The sequence below is a fragment of the Chiloscyllium plagiosum genome, unplaced genomic scaffold (genome assembly GCF_037043375.1).
Source record: "Chiloscyllium plagiosum isolate Xiang-an unplaced genomic scaffold, Cpla_swu_hap1 HiC_scaffold_42, whole genome shotgun sequence".
Classification (NCBI taxonomy): Eukaryota; Metazoa; Chordata; class Chondrichthyes; order Orectolobiformes; family Hemiscylliidae; genus Chiloscyllium; species Chiloscyllium plagiosum.
Genome location: NW_028270180.1, coordinates 30,070,192 through 30,082,889, shown reverse-complemented (window position 1 = coordinate 30,082,889; position 12,698 = coordinate 30,070,192).

Here is a 12,698-nt window from a genome sequence, read left to right as displayed (position 1 = left end):
CACACACTCTCTCCCATTCTCACTCTCAGTCTCATCCTCTCATCTCCCATTCTCATTCTCACTCTCACTTTCACACTCTCTCCCATTTGCACTCTCACTCTCTCACTCCCATCCTCACTCTCACTCTCACACATTCTCTCCCATCCTCACTCTCACTCTCACACTCTCTCTCCCCTCCTCACTCTCAAACTCCCTCTCCCATCCTCACTCTCACTCTAACACTCTCTCGGCCATCGTCACTCTCACTCGCACTCTCTCACCCAACCTCATTCTCACTGTCACTCTCACACTCGCGCTCTCATCCTCACTGTGACTCTCTCACTCTCCCTCCCATTCTCACTCTCACTCTCAAACACTCTCCCATTCTCACTCTCACACTTTCTCTCCATTCCGCACTCTCACTCTCACACTCTCTCTCCCATCCTCAATCTCACCCTCACACAATCTCTCCCATTCTCACTCTCACTCTTACACTCTCTCTCCCATACTCACTCTCACTCTCACACTCTCTCTCCCATTCTCACTCTCACTCTCACACTCTCTCTCCCATCCTCACTCTCACTCTCACACATTCTCTCCCATCCTCACTCTCACTCTCACCCTCACACTCTCTCTCCCATCCTCACTCTCAAACTCCCTCTCCCATCCTCACTCTCACTCTAACACTCTCTCGGCCATCGTCACTCTCACTCGCACTCTCTCACCCAACCTCAATCTCACTCTCACACTCTCTCTCCCATCCTCACTCTCACTCTCACACTCTGTCCCATTCTTACTCTCACACTCTCTCCCATCCTCACTCTCACTCTCACACTCTCTCCCATCCTCACTCCCACTCTCACACTCTCTCCCATCCTCACTCTCACACTCGCACTCTCTCTCCCATTCTCATACTCACTCTCACTCTCACACTCTCTCCCATTCGCACTCTCACTCTCACACTTTCTCTCCCAAACTCACACTCACTCTCACTCTCACACTCTCTCTCCCATCCTCACTCTCACATTCTCTCCCATCCACACTCTCCCTCTCATTCTCACACTATCTCCCATCACACTGTCACATTATCTCCCATCCTCCCTTTCACTCTCACACTCTCACCCATCCTCACTCGCACTCTCATACTCTCTCTCCCATCCTCACTCTTACTTTTACTCTCACACTCTCTCCCATCCACACTCTCACTCTCACTCTCTCTCCCATCCACAGTCTCACTCTCACACTCTCTCCCATCCTCACTCTCACTTTCATAATCTCTCCCATCCTCACTGTCAATTTCACACTCTCTCTCACATCCTCACTCTCACTTTCACACTCTCTCCCATTCTCACTCTCACTCTCACAGTCTCTCTCACATCCTCATTCTCATTCTCACACTCTTGCCCATCTGCACTCTCGCTCTCACACTTTCTCTCCCATCCTCACTCTCGCTCTCATACTCTCTCCCATCCACACTGTCAATCTCACACTCTCTGTCATTCTCACTCTCACTCTCACACTCTCCCTCCCATCCTCACTGTCATTCTCACACTCTCTCCAATCCTCACTCTCACTCTCTCTCTCACTCTCACTCTCACACTGTCTCCCATTCGCACTCTCACTCTCACACTCTCTCCCAAATCCTCACTCTCACTCTCACACTCTCTCTCACAACCTCATTTTCGCTCTCACACAGTCTTTCCCATCCTCACTCTCACGCTCGTTCTCACTCTCACACTCTCTCCCATCCTCACTCTCACTCTCACACTCTCTCCCATCCTCACTTCTACTCTCACACTCTCTCTCGCATCCTCAATGTCACTCTCACACTCTCTCTCTGTCATCCTCACTCTCACTCACACACTCTCTAGCATTCTCACTCTCACACTCACTCTCACACTCTCTCCCATCCGCACTCTCACTCTCACTCTCCCGCTCTCTCCCCCATCCTCACTCTCACTCTCTCTCTCCCATTCTCACTGTCACTCTCACACTCTCGTTCCCATCCTCACTGTCACTCTCACACTCTCCCTGCCATCCTCACTCTCACTCTCACACTCTCTCCCATCCTCACTCTCACTCTCACACTCTCTCTCACATCCTCACTCTAACTCTCTCAATCTCTCTCCCATCCTCATTCTCACTGTCACTCTCACACTCGCGCTCTCGTCCTCACTGGGACTCTCTCACTCTCCCTCCCATTCTCACTCTCACTCTCAAACACTCTCCCATTCTCACTCTCACACTTTCTCTCCATTCCGCACTCTCACACTCTCTCTCCCATCCTCACTCTCACTCTCACACACTCTCTCCCATTCTCACTCTCAGTCTCATCCTCTCATCTCCCATTCTCATTCTCACTCTCACTTTCACACTCTCTCCCATTTGCACTCTAACTCTCACTCTCTCACTCCCATCCTCAATCTCACCCTCACACAATCTCTCCCATTCTCACTCTCACTCTTACACTCTCTCTCCCATACTCACTCTCACTCTCACACTCTCTCTCCCATTCTCACTCTCACTCTCACACTCTCTCTCCCATCCTCACTCTCACTCTCACACTCTCTCTCCCATTCTCACTCTCACTCTCACACACTCTCTCCCATTCTCACTCTCAGTCTCACCCTCTCATCTCCCATTCTCATTCTCACTCTCACTTTCACACTCTTTCCCATTTGCGCTCTCACTCTCACTCTCTCACTCCCATCCTCAATCTCACTCTCACACAATCTCTCCCATACTCACTCTCACTCTCACTCTCACACTCTCTCTCCCATTCTCACTCTCACTCTCACACTCTCTCTCCCATCCTCACTCTCACTCTCACACATTCTCTCCCATCCTCACTCTCACTCTCACCCTCACACTCTCTCTCCCATCCTCACTCTCAAACTCCCTCTCCCATCCTCACTCTCACTCTAACACTCTCTCGGCCATCTTCACTCTCACTCGCACTCTCTCGCCCATCCTCACTCTCACTCTCACACTCTCTCTCCCATCCTCACTCTCACTCTCACACTCTGTCCCATTCTTACTCTCACACTCTCTCCCATCCTCACACTCACTCTCACACTCTCTCCCATCCTCACTCCCACTCTCACACTCTCTCCCATCCTCACTCTCACACTCGCACTCTCTCTCCCATTCTCATTCTCACTCTCACTCTCACACTCTCTCCCACTCGCACTCTCACTCTCACACTCTCTCTCAAATCCTGCCTCTCACTCACATGCTCTCTCCCATCCTCACTCTCACTCTCACACACTCTCTCCCATTCTCACTCTCACTCTCACCCTCTCGCTCCCATTCTCACTCTCACTCTCACTATCACACTCTCTCCCATTCGCACTCTCACTCTCACTCTCTCTCCTAAATCCTCACACTCACGCTCACACTCTCTCGCCCATCCTCACTCTCACTCTCACACAGTCTCCCATTCGCACTCTCACTCTCACACTCACTCCCAAATTCTCACTCTCACACTCTCTCTTTCAAGCTCATTGTCACTCTCACACAGTTTCTCCCATTCTCACTCTCACTCTCACAGTCTCTCCCATCCTCACTTCTACTCTCACACTCTCTCTCGCATCCTCACTGTCACTCTCACCCTCTCTCTCCCATCCTCACTCTCACTCACACACTCACTCCCGCTCTCTCCCCCATGCTCACTCTCACTCTCTCTCACCCATTCTCACTCTCACTCTCACACTCTCGTTCCCATCCTCAATGTCACACTCACACTCTCCCTGCCATCCTCACTCTCACTCTCACACTCTCTCCCATCCTCACTCTCACTCTCACTCCCATCCTCACTCCCACTATCACACTCTCTCTCATATCCTCACTCTAACTCTCTCAATCTCTCTCCCATCCTCATTCTCACTGTCACTCTCACACTCGCGCTCTCATCCTCACTGTGACTCTCTCACTCTCCCTCCCATTCTCACTCTCACTCTCAAACACTCTCACATTCTCACTCTCACACTTTCTCTCCATTCCTCACTCTCACTCTCACACTCTCTCTCCCATCCTCACTCTCACACACTCTCTCCCATTCTCACTCTCAGTCTCACCCTCTCATCTCCCATTCTCATTCTCACTCACACTTTCACACTCTCTCCCATTTGCACTCTCACTCTCACTCTCTCACTGCCATCCTCAATCTCACTCTCACACAATCTCTCCCATTCTCACTCTCATTCTTACACTCTCTCTCCGATACTCACTCTCACTCTCACTCTCACACTCTCTCTCCCATTCTCACTCTCACTCTCACACTCTCTCTCCCATCCTCACTCTCACTCTCACACATTCTCTCCCATCCTCACTCTCACTCTCACCCTCACACTCTCTCTCCCATCCTCACTCTCAAACTCCCTCTCCCATCCTCACTCTCACTCTAACACTCACTCGGACATCCTCACTCTCACTCGCACTCTCTCGCCCAACCTGACTCTCACTCTCACACTCGCTCTCCCATCCTCACTCTCACTCTCACACTCTGTCCCATTCTTACTCTCACACTCTGTCCCATCCTCACTCTCACTCTCACACTCTCTCCTATCCTCACTCCCACTCTCACACTCTCTCCCATCCTCACTCTCACACTCGCACTCTCTCTCCCATTCTCATTCTCACTCTCACTCACACACTCTCTCTCTCAAATCCACGCTCTCACTCACATGCTCTCTCCCATCCTCACTCTCACTCTCACACACTCTCTCCCATTCTCACTCTCACTCTCACCCTCTCTCTCCCATTCTCACTCTCACTCTCACTCTCACACTCTCTCCCATTCGCACTCTCACTCTCACACTCTCCTAAGTCCTCACACTCACGCTCACACTCTCTCGCCCATCCTCACTCTCACTCTCACACAGTCTCCCATTCGCACTCTCACTCTCACACTCTCTCCCAAATTCTCACTCTCACTCTCACACTCTCTCTTTCAAGCTCATTGTCACTCTCACACAGTCTCTCCCATCCTCACTCTCAGGCTCATTCTCACTCTCACACTCTCTCCCATCCTCACTCTCACTCTCACAGTCTCTCCCATCCTCACTTCTACTCTCACACTCTCTCTCGCATCCTCACTGTCACTCTCACCCTCTCTCTCCCATCCTCACTCTCACTCACACACTCACTCCCGCTCTATCCCCCATCCTCACTCTCACACTCTCTCCCATCCGCACTCTCACTCTCACATTCTCGTTCCCATCCTCACTGTCACTCTCACACTCTCCCTGCCATCCTCAATCTCACTCTCACACTCTGTCCCATTCTCACTCACACACTTTCTCGCCCATCCTCACTCCCATTCTCACTCTCACACTCTCTCTCCCATCCTCACTCTCACCCTCACACACTCTCTCCCATTCTCACTCTCAGTCTCACCCTCTCATCTCCCATTCTCATTCTCACTCACACTTTCACACTCTCTCCCATTTGCACTCTCACTCTCACTCTCTCACTCCCATCCTCAATCTCACTCTCACACAATCTCTCCCATTCTCACTCTCACTCTTACACTCTCTCTCCGATACTCACTCTCACTCTCACACTCTCTCTCCCATTCTCACTCTCACTCTCACACTCTCTCTCCCATCCTCACTCTCACTCTCACACATTCTCTCCCATCCTCACTCTCACTCTCACCCTCACACTCTCTCTCCCATCCTCACTCTCAAACTCCCTCTCCCATCCTCACTCTCACTCTAACACTCTCTCGGACATCCTCACTCTCACTCGCACTCTCTCGCCCAACCTGACTCTCACTCTCACACTCGCTCTCCCATCCTCACTCTCACTCTCACACTCTGTCCCATTCTTACTCTCACACTCTGTCCCATCCTCACTCTCACTCTCACACTCTCTCCTATCCTCACTCCCACTCTCACACTCTCTCCCATCCTCACTCTCACACTCGCACTCTCTCTCCCATTCTCATTCTCACTCTCACTCACACACTCTCTCTCTCAAATCCACGCTCTCACTCACATGCTCTCTCCCATCCTCACTCTCACTCTCACACTCTCTCCCATTCTCACTCTCACTCTCACCCTCTCTCTCCCATTCTCACTCTCACTCTCACTCTCACACTCTCTCCCATTCGCACTCTCACTCTCACTCTCTCTCCTAAGTCCTCACACTCACGCTCACACTCTCTCGCCCATCCTCACTCTCACTCTCACACAGTCTCCCATTCGCACTCTCACTCTCACACTCTCTCCCAAATTCTCACTCTCACTCTCACACTCTCTCTTTCAAGCTCATTGTCACTCTCACACAGTCTCTCCCATCCTCACTCTCAGGCTCATTCTCACTCTCACACTCTCTCCCATCCTCACTCTCACTCTCACAGTCTCTCCCATCCTCACTTCTACTCTCACACTCTCTCTCGCATCCTCACTGTCACTCTCACCCTCTCTCTCCCATCCTCACTCTCACTCACACACTCACTCCCGCTCTATCCCCCATCCTCACTCTCACACTCTCTCCCATCCGCACTCTCACTCTCACATTCTCGTTCCCATCCTCACTGTCACTCTCACACTCTCCCTGCCATCCTCAATCTCACTCTCACACTCTGTCCCATTCTCACTCACACACTTTCTCGCCCATCCTCACTCTCACTCTCACACTCTCTCCCATCCTCTCTCACTCTCACACTCTCTCCCATACATAATCTCACTCTCACACTCTCTCTACCATCCTCACTCTCACTCTCACATTCTCTCTCCCATCCTCACTGTCACTCTCACACTCTCTCCCATCCTCACTCTCACTCTCACACACTCTCCCATCCTCACGCTCACTCTCACTCTCACACTCTCTCTCCCATCCTCACTCTCAATCTCACACTCTCTCCCATTCTCACTCTAACTCTTACTCTCACACTCTCTCCCATCCTCAATCTCACTCTCACACTCTCTCCCATTCTCACTCTCATTCTCACACTCTCTCCCATTCTCACTCTAACTCTCACTCTCACACACTCTCGCATCCACACTCTCACTCTCACACTCTCTCTCATCCTCTCTCTCACTCTCACACTCTCTGTCATTCTCTCTGTCACTTTCACACACTCTCTCCCATTTTCACTCTCACTCTCACACTCGCTCTCCTATCCTCACTGTCACTCTCACTCTCTCACTTTCTCTCCCATCCACACTGTCACTCTCACACTATCTCCCATCCTCAATTTCACTCTCACACTCCCTCTCGCCTCCGCACTCTCACTCTCACACTTTCTCTCCCATCCTCACTCTCACTCACACTCTCACTCTCACACTCTCTCTCCCATCCTCACTCTCACTCTCACACTCTCTCCCATCCGCACTCTCACTCACAAACTCGCCCATCCGCACTCTCACTCTCACACTCTCTCCCCATCCTCACTCTCACTCTCACACTCTCTCCCATCCTCACTCTCACACTCTCTCCATTCCTCACTCTCACTCTCACTCTCACTCTCACACTGTCTCTCCCATCCTCACTGTCACTCTCTCACTCTCTCCCATCCTCACTCTCACTCTCACACTCTCTCACATTCATATTCTCACTCTCACACTCTCTCTACCATCCTCACTCTCACTCTCACACTCTCCTACCCCTCACTTTCACTCACACACTCACTCTCCCATCCGCACTCTCACTCTTACACACACTCTCCCATTCTCACTCTCACTCTCACACTCCATTTCCCTTCTCATCCTCACACTCACACAATCTCTCCCATTCTCACACTCAATCTCACACTCTCTCTCTCCCATTCTCATCCTCACTCTCACACATTCTCTCCCATCCTCACTCCTACTCTCAGTCTCACTCTCCCATCCTCACTGTCACTCTCACACTCTCTCTCCCATCCTCACTCTCATTCTCACTCTCTATGTCATCCTCACTGTCACTCTCACACTCTCTGTCATTCTCACTGTCACTTTCACACTCTCTCTCCCATTCTCACACACACTCTCACACTCTCACCCATTCTCACTCTAACTCTCACTCTCACACTCTCTCCCATCCACACTCTCACTCTCACACTTTCTCTCCCATCCTCACTCTCCCTCTCATTCTCACACTATCTCCCATCCTCACTGTCACATTATCTCCCATTCTCCCTTTCACTCTCACACTCTCACCCATCCTTACTCGCACTCTCACACTCTCTCTCCCATCCTCACTCTTACTTTCACACTCTCCCCCATCCTCACTCTCACTCTCACACTCTCTCCCATCCTCACTCTCACTCTCACAGTCTCTCCCATCCTCACTTCTACTCTCACACTCTCTCTCGCATCCTCACTGTCACTCTCACCCTCTCTCTCCCATCCTCACTCTCACTCACACACTCACTCCCGCTCTCTCCCCCATGCTCACTCTCACTCTCTCTCACCCATTCTCACTCTCACTCTCACACTCTCGTTCCCATCCTCACTGTCACACTCACACTCTCCCTGCCATCCTCACTCTCACTCTCACACTCTCTCCCATCCTCACTCTCACTCTCCCTCCCATCCTCACTCCCACTATCACACTCTCTCTCATATCCTCACTCTAACTCTCTCAATCTCTCTCCCATCCTCATTCTCACTGTCACTCTCACACTCGCGCTCTCGTCCTCACTGGGACTCTCTCACTCTCCCTCCCATTCTCACTCTCACTCTCAAACACTCTCACATTCTCACTCTCACACTTTCTCTCCATTCCTCACTCTCACTCTCACACTCTCTCTCCCATCCTCACTCTCACCCTCACACACTCTCTCCCATTCTCACTCTCAGTCTCACCCTCTCATCTCCCATTCTCATTCTCACTCACACTTTCACACTCTCTCCCATTTGCACTCTCACTCTCACTCTCTCACTCCCATCCTCAATCTCACTCTCACACAATCTCTCCCATTCTCACTCTCACTCTTACACTCTCTCTCCGATACTCACTCTCACTCTCACACTCTCTCTCCCATTCTCACTCTCACTCTCACACTCTCTCTCCCATCCTCACTCTCACTCTCACACATTCTCTCCCATCCTCACTCTCACTCTCACCCTCACACTCTCTCTCCCATCCTCACTCTCAAACTCCCTCTCCCATCCTCACTCTCACTCTAACACTCTCTCGGACATCCTCACTCTCACTCGCACTCTCTCGCCCAACCTGACTCTCACTCTCACACTCGCTCTCCCATCCTCACTCTCACTCTCACACTCTGTCCCATTCTTACTCTCACACTCTGTCCCATCCTCACTCTCACTCTCACACTCTCTCCTATCCTCACTCCCACTCTCACACTCTCTCCCATCCTCACTCTCACACTCGCACTCTCTCTCCCATTCTCATTCTCACTCTCACTCACACACTCTCTCTCTCAAATCCACGCTCTCACTCACATGCTCTCTCCCATCCTCACTCTCACTCTCACACACTCTCTCCCATTCTCACTCTCACTCTCACCCTCTCTCTCCCATTCTCACTCTCACTCTCACTCTCACACTCTCTCCCATTCGCACTCTCACTCTCACTCTCTCTCCTAAGACCTCACACTCACGCTCACACTCTCTCGCCCATCCTCACTCTCACTCTCACACAGTCTCCCATTCGCACTCTCACTCTCACACTCTCTCCCAAATTCTCACTCTCACTCTCACACTCTCTCTTTCAAGCTCATTGTCACTCTCACACAGTCTCTCCCATCCTCACTCTCAGGCTCATTCTCACTCTCACACTCTCTCCCATCCTCACTCTCACTCTCACAGTCTCTCCCATCCTCACTTCTACTCTCACACTCTCTCTCGCATCCTCACTGTCACTCTCACCCTCTCTCTCCCATCCTCACTCTCACTCACACACTCACTCCCGCTCTATCCCCCATCCTCACTCTCACACTCTCTCCCATCCGCACTCTCACTCTCACATTCTCGTTCCCATCCTCACTGTCACTCTCACACTCTCCCTGCCATCCTCAATCTCACTCTCACACTCTGTCCCATTCTCACTCACACACTTTCTCGCCCATCCTCACTCTCACTCTCACACTCTCTCCCATCCTCTCTCACTCTCACACTCTCTCCCATTCATAATCTCACTCTCACACTCTCTCTACCATCCTCACTCTCACTCTCACATTCTCTCTCCCATCCTCACTGTCACTCTCACACTCTCTCCCATCCTCACTCTCACTCTCACACACTCTCCCATCCTCACGCTCACTCTCACACTCACACTCTCTCTCCCATCCTCACTCTCAATCTCACACTCTCTCCCATTCTCACTCTAACTCTTACTCTCACACTCTCTCCCATCCTCAATCTCACTCTCACACTCTCTCCCATTCTCACTCTCACTCTCACACTCTCTCCCATTCTCACTCTAACTCTCACTCTCACACACTCTCGCATCCACACTCTCACTCTCACACTCTCTCTCATCCTCTCTCTCACTCTCACACTCTCTGTCATTCTCTCTGTCACTTTCACACACTCTCTCCCATTTTCACTCTCACTCTCACACTCGCTCTCCTATCCTCACTGTCACTCTCACTCTCTCACTTTTTCTCCCATCCACACTGTCACTCTCACACTATCTCCCATCCTCAATTTCACTCTCACACTCCCTCTCGCCTCCGCACTCTCACTCTCACACTTTCTCTCCCATCCTCACTCTCACTCACACTCTCACTCTCACACTCTCTCTCCCATCCTCACTCTCACTCTCACACTCTCTCCCATCCGCACTCTCACTCTCACAAACTCGCCCATCCGCACTCTCACTCTCACACTCTCTCCCCATCCTCACTCTCACTCTCACACTCTCTCCCATCCTCACTCTCACACTCTCTCCATTCCTCACTCTCACTCTCACTCTCACTCTCACACTCTCCTACCCCTCACTTTCACTCACACACTCACTCTCCCATCCGCACTCTCACTCTCACACACACTCTCCCATTCTCACTCTCACTCTCACACTCCATTTCCCTTCTCATCCTCACTCTCACACAATCTCTCCCATTTGCACTCTCACTCTCACGCTCTCTCTCCCATCCTCAATCTCACTCTCACACACTCTCTCCCATTCTCACTCTCAATCTCACACTCTCTCTCCCATTCTCATCCTCAATCTCACACTCTCTCTCCCATCCTTACTCTCACTCTCACTCTCCCACTCTCTCCCTTCCTCACTCCCTCTCTCACATTCTCTCCCAACCTCTCTCCTACTCTCAGTCTCACTCTCCCATCCTCACTGTCACTCTCACACTCTCTCCCATCCTCACTCTCACTCTCACACTCTCTCTCCCATCCTCACTCTCTCTCTCACACTCTCTCTCCCATCCTCACTCTCACTCTCACACTCTCTCCCATCCTCACTCTCACTCTCACACTCTCTCCCATCCTCACTCTCACTCTGTCTCTCACACTCTCTCTGCCATCCTCACTGTCACTCTCACACGCTCTCCCATCCTCACTGTCACTCTCACACTCTCTCTCCCATCCGCACTCTCACTCTCACACTTTATCTCCCAAACTCACACTCACTCTCACTCTCACACTCTCTCTCCCATCCTCACTCTCACACTCTCTCCCATCCACACTCTCCCTCTCATTCTCACACTATCTCCCATCCTCACTGTCACATTATCTCCCATCCTCCCTTTCACTCTCACACTCTCACCCATCCTCACTCGCACTCTCACTCTCTCTCCCATCCACAGTCTCACTCTCACACTCTCTCCCATCCTCACTCTCACTTTCATAATCTCTCCCATTCTCACTGTCAATTTCACACTCTCTCTCACATCCTCACTCTCACTCTCACACTCTCTCTCACATCCTCATTCTCAGTCTCACACTCTCGCCCATCTGCACTCTCGCTCTCACACTTTCTCTCCCATCCTCATTCTTACTTTTACTCTCACACTCTCTCCCATCCACACTCTCACTCTCACTTTCTCTCCCATCCACAGTCTCACTCTCACACTCTCTCCCATCCTCACTCTCACTTTCATAATCACTCCCATCCTCACTGTCAATTTCACACTCTCTCTCACATCCTCACTCTCACTTTCACACTCTCTCCCATTCTCACTCTCACTCTCACACTCTCTCTCACATCCTCATTCTCAGTCTCACACTCTCGCCCATCTGCACTCTCGCTCTCACACTTTCTCTCCCATCCTCACTCTCGCTCTCATACTCTCTCCCATCCACACTGTCAATCTCACACTCTCTGTCATTCTCACTCTCACTCTCACACGTTCCCTCCCATCCTCACTGTCACTCTCACACTCTCTCCCATCCTCACTCTCACTCTCACACTCTGTCATCCTCACTCTCACTCTCAAACTCTCTGTCATTCTCACTGTCACTCTCACACTCTCTCTCCCAGTCTCACTCTCACTCTCACACTCTCTCCCATTCTCACTCAAACTCTCACTCTCACACTCTCTCCCATCCTCACTCTCACTCTCACGTTCTAACCCATTCTCACTGTCACTCTCACACTGTCTCCCATTGTCACTCTAACTCTCACTCTCACACTCTCTCCCATCCTCACTCTCACTCTCACACTCTCTCCCATCCGCACTCTCACTCTCACAAACTCGCCCATCCGCACTCTCACTCTTACACTCTCTCCCCCATCCTCACTCTCACTCTCACACTCTCTCCCATCCTCACTCTCACACTCTCTCCCATCCTCACTCTCACTCTCAC